The following is a 5,550-nucleotide window of genomic DNA, read 5'->3' on the forward strand; positions in this document are numbered from 1 at the left end:
GAATCTTCATGACTCAAGGCTCAATGCTCCATCCACTTCATAGTCTATCTGATAAAGAGAGTATAATGGTTATTTGCAAACTGTCCCATAAATTAAAACAAAATAAATTAATATAATAATTATTTAACACATAATTTATAATATAATAATAAAGACTAAGTCAAATAAGTAATAAGATAAGGTAATTAAATAATTAAAATAAAAACCACATCCTTAGACTATGTGCTATATCATGGGAAACCAACTTGGTTTTACTATAAGGTCTTGCTAACTGTTAATGGTCTGTAAACCTTAGGATAAGTTCCAGATATCTGCAATAAGACCAGCAAAACACCAGTTGATTTTGAGATGATGTGAATATGTTCATGAACTAAATCCAAGGGTTAATCTGATTTCTACCAAAATCCTATACAAATGAGGTATCAAATTCCTGCTTCCCAAACGCTCATCTATTTCCTAAGGGTCCATAGTGTCCAGTGCTCCCAACTCCAATTCATAATTATATAAGTGACTCTCTGTGTCTCTCCCCTTCCCCATTCTATTCCCCATGTTGTCTTCCTTCCTCTACTACTCCATTCTTTGATGTCTGTCTCTGAATCTTCTTTCCACCCCATTTCATTAATTTCTATAGTTTACATGCTGTTTGCCTAATTCTTTTCTGTGACTTATTAAAGTATGATTGATGTCTTACTACCCACTTGCTGCCATCAGCTTTTTTCTGGTGAGTATTCAAAGAACTTGGTATGCCTTCTGCCTCCACCCTGCACTCAACATAGAGGAACCCCCTTGTGATCTCATTCCCTTATTCCAAAAAATTATTAGCAATTTAACATCCATTTCCATAGTACTTACACACACATATATTTATACCCATATCTAAGTACAAAATAAATCTGAATTTATTTAGAGGATGGGAGAAGCAAGGGGAGCCAATAAAAAAGACAGAGAAGCATTTGGTGAGGTAGAAAAGAAACAGGAGTATGGGAAGAGTAAGGGAAAGTTTTGGGAAGGAGAAAATGATTAATAAGGTTAAATGCAGCAGATACAGAAGGGATAGGAAAAGTCCATTAGAAAAACCCCCTGTGAGTTTACTAAATGCTTTAGTAAAAGAAGCCAAGGTACCACAGAACTCTCAACAAAATGGCAAATCAAAATATATTACCCATTGTTTCGATAAAAACTTTAAAAAGTAAGGTTGGATGTCTGCAGCCTAGGTAGTTAGGTGGTTTAATGGATCAAGAGCAGAGCTTGGAGTCAGGAAGATGTGAGTTCATGTTATGCCTCAGACCCTTCTTAGCTATATGACCCTGGGCAAGTCCTTTCTCTGGCCTGTTTCCTCATCTATAAAATAAGGGGAGTGTTGGACTTCTCTAATGTGCTTTTTACAACTCTAACTTATGATCCTGTGATTTGATTAGTAGGCCATCATTGGTAATCTTTGAGGGAGTTGTCTCCTTCCCATGATGGGAATAAGGCATCTTACAATGGGTTGATGTAAGAATGAGAAACTAGCAGAATTAGAAGAGGCAAGTGTAGACTGAATATGCTCTTACAAAGGCTAGTGAACAATCAATGGAAGAAGTTTGAACAAAGAGCTCAAGGATTGAGGAAAAAACCTTATTAGGAAAAGGGAGACTGAGTGTGCATGTAGTCCAATAGGAGGGGCTTGTCTAAGATCATATGAAACAGAGGGGTAGTGATGGAACCAGGAACAGATCCAATTCTCTTAAATCCCATTCCAGTGCTCCCTCCTGACAGGAAGAAATGAGAAGCTAACAATGAAAAATATTATAGTATTTATTGAGAGTGGGTGGGCTATATTGACTCAGCAGCTATACTCTTTACTCATGTCTACATCAGTAGGCAAATTCTGAAAATACTATAAGAAGTAAATTTCAAGTTTACTATTGATAATAAAAAATTGTTTTCTCCATATTTATCAATATGTACTAATCAGTTTTTTTATATTTTAAACATTTTTCAGTGGCAAAAGAAGTAAACTGCTTTCCTAATACTGATCCCTATAATTTGTAATGAGCACCTTTCCTAGAAGGGCCTCCATTTTGGGGGAGTCCTCCAATTTTTTTGGAGATCCTAGGCTCCTAAATTATGCCTTACTTTGAGGTGGCAGCAATGAGTCAGAGAAACAGAGAGAAACCTAACATTCAAACAGCTATTTAGGATCAGGATCCTCAGAATTAACTCAGTTCATTTGATTCCAGATGGTTAAATGCAGCAGATGTCCCCTAGAGGGACAGTAAGGGGACAGATAGATTACCTATATTTTTGTATATACTTTTTTTTTTTTTAGGTTTTTGCAAGGCAAATGGAGTTAAGTGGCTTACCCAAGGCCACACGGCTAGGTAGTTATTAAGTGTCTGAGACCAGATTTGAACCCAGGTACGCCTGACTCGAAGGCCAGTGCTTTATCCACTGCACCACCTAGCTGCCCCTTTGTATATACTTCTTTGTGAACATGACTTCTCTGGAAGCAAGTAAGCTCCTTGATGGCAGAGATGTTTTTCATAGCATAGTTCTTGGTACACCATAGACACTGAATAAATTCTTATTGATTTTATTGATAAATTTCTTGATAAATTACTAAAAATATACATTAGGTTGCTTGATTTAAGTAGTGGAAAGATTTAGTAATCTTTCATTTAGCTTTAAAAAATACTTTTAGTTTTAGAAATTTTCTTTGGTCCACAAAATTTGTGTTGGATTGTTGCCACATTTGCCATCACTATCCCTTTTCTATCCAACCATCTCCATCACAATTATGCACTTTCAAGACCCAGGTTATTATGTGAGTTGGCACTTGGCATCTTCTATTGCTCAGAAAATATTAAATGATGTTTATGATGATGACTGTATTCCAATGTTATCTTTGAAACAGGTAGACTTTCTTGCCAACTTTTGTGGGAGTTAAGAATTCCTTTCAAGAAAGAGAGAACTATGTGGCTTTTGGATTACTTTGAAAAATGCTCCTTGCTTATGTAACTGATGGGAAGAGAATTATTTTAGGAAACCAAAATTGGTTGTGTATCCTGGCTTCACAAAAATGACTGATTAATCCTGCAAGGATAAAAACAGAACTTTAACAAAGGAAGATGCAAAAAAATTTAACACATGCACTCTTTCAGCAGGAAAGGGATGGAAGTAATAATTATTTCAGGTATTTTACAAAGAGCATCTCATTTTTTTTCTCACAACAACTCTGAGGGTTTTTCTTAGTTAAGTAAACTGAGGCAAAGAAAATTAAATGACTTGCGCAGGGTCACAAAGCTAGGTGTGTCTGAGACTAGATTTGAATTCAGGTCTTTCTGACTCCAGTCTGTACTCTATCCACAGGGACACCTAAGTTCCATTTTTATTTACCTACCATGAAGTTAGTGCCTTGTTTTCTGTCCAAAATCTGTGATTTTATCAATCTGGGAAATTTCTTCCACTCGTGCAGAAGAGCAACTCCTTTATTATTTTATAGCCTTAGAGAGTGCCTAGGAAGAGAAGTAATAAGAAGCTATGTGACTTCTCCATGGGTAGAGGAAAGAATCGAACCTAGGTCTTCCTACCTCTAATCAAGATATATTCTATACTGTCTCTGCATCAAGAATAATCAAAATAGGAAGCTTCCAGATTTTGACATTGTTACTAACACCTATTTATAAATTGTTAGACTAACCAATTACCCTTCAAGTGCTCAACTGAATTTGTTTAAAAATATTTATAGTATGTATATATATATATATATATATATATATTTATATATCATTTTCATCTTATGAATTACAAAGGTGACCTAAGGGCTATCTTTGTGCTGCTTGTCCCAGGTTCCCAAATTTCTGGATATAATTTTGGAAAGAAAGAAGAAATATTGGGTGATGCCTATATGTCATACTTCCCTCTCATCACCAAGTAGCATTATTTAGTAGATTGTTAAGAAAAAATATCCTTTTATTGTTAATAGCCCCAAAATATAGTTTCTGGATGCCCTAGAAATCAGTAATTCAGTTGTTTAACTCATATAATAAGGTCTATTCTTTTTGATTCAGATTAGTATAAGAACCTTTCAATAGCTAAACTCCCTCCATTTGTTCACTTGGAGTATTTATAGCTTGTCTTAGAAAATTGCCTGAGGACAGTGATTTGTCCTTGCTAAAACAGTTACTCAACAAATATTTAAGTGATTACTCCATGCCAGGGAATTGAGAGGTGTGATGGGGAAGCGAAAGACAAAACCAAAATGGCCCCTGGCCTCAGGGACTTTACATTCTGTTGGTTTAACTAGTCTGTGTTTGTGTTGATGGCAGTTCTTAAAATTCAAGTCTTCTTGATCCCAAGGTCATCTTTCCATCCACTATGCTCCCCTGTCTCTCTATAATGAGTGCTTTATAATTCTTTTTTAAAGTTGACTATATCGGAAAAAGGATTAAATGAACTTAGTGAATTATTTTTAAAACGTATTCCTTAAGCACCAGTCCTGGATTCAGAAGGCCTTGAGTTCAAACTTTACCTAAGACATTAACTATGTGACCCTTGGCAAATGGCTTAATCTTGATTGCCTCAAAAAAAGTGCCCTAACATGTTTTTGAGAGCAGGTAATTGAATCCCTTAAGTAGATTATTACCCAATATTCCTCAAAAAGATACAGGCTTCAACACAGTCTTAAGAAGCAACACAAATAATATTTAAATGTACCATATAAATAATATGAAAAAAGAAATATTGGTTTCATAACAATTTTTATGTTTTTCAGAACCACCTACTTTTTTTTTTATTGTTGTAGTTATTAGCATTGGGATTAAGTGACTTTCCTGGATCATGTAATTAGTAAGTGTCTAAGGCTGGATTTAAACTTAGGTCCTCCTGATGCCAGGACTGATGCTCCATCTACTGCCCCATCTACCTGCCTCCAAACCTCCCATTAGTGTTATTTTGGGTTAGGGCTACAAATCTTACCTTGACCACAGTAGGGGAGGAGCTCCATTTCAGGTAGGTAGCAAGGGTTTATTTTGTTGGTCTGGATGTCTGATATCATTGATGTAGGGCAATCCTGCATGAGGAAATTTCCTCTATTTATGTAGATCAACAATTTTTCTGTAAATTATAGTCCTAAAGAGTTGCTTGGGTCTCTGAGAGATTGACTTATGTGCTGAAGGTCACCCAGCAATTATGTGTCTTGGGCAGAACTTGAACCAGGTTTTCATGATTACAAGTCTGACTCTCTATGCATTATGTCATGAAGTCTTTCAATATAAGAATTTTTATTTACCTTCATTTTATAAATGAGGAAACTGAGGATTTGAAAATTTAAGAGACTTGTTCACGGACACAGAGCTAGTAATTTTCTGAGTTATAAAATTTTAGGGGAACAGGGAAGGAAATATTTGAGCTATTAATTAGAACCTTTCTGAAAACTCATGACTAGATGGCTTAAAAATCATGCCAAAGGTCCCACTGGGAAACACAAAAACAAACATCTGTGCCAGATGCAGCTTCCTTTAAATAGGTGGCTGGCACCTCAATGCTAGAAGCTCATTTTAGAAGGAA

Source organism: Macrotis lagotis, chromosome 2 (assembly GCF_037893015.1).
Source record: "Macrotis lagotis isolate mMagLag1 chromosome 2, bilby.v1.9.chrom.fasta, whole genome shotgun sequence".
Classification (NCBI taxonomy): domain Eukaryota; kingdom Metazoa; phylum Chordata; class Mammalia; order Peramelemorphia; family Peramelidae; genus Macrotis; species Macrotis lagotis.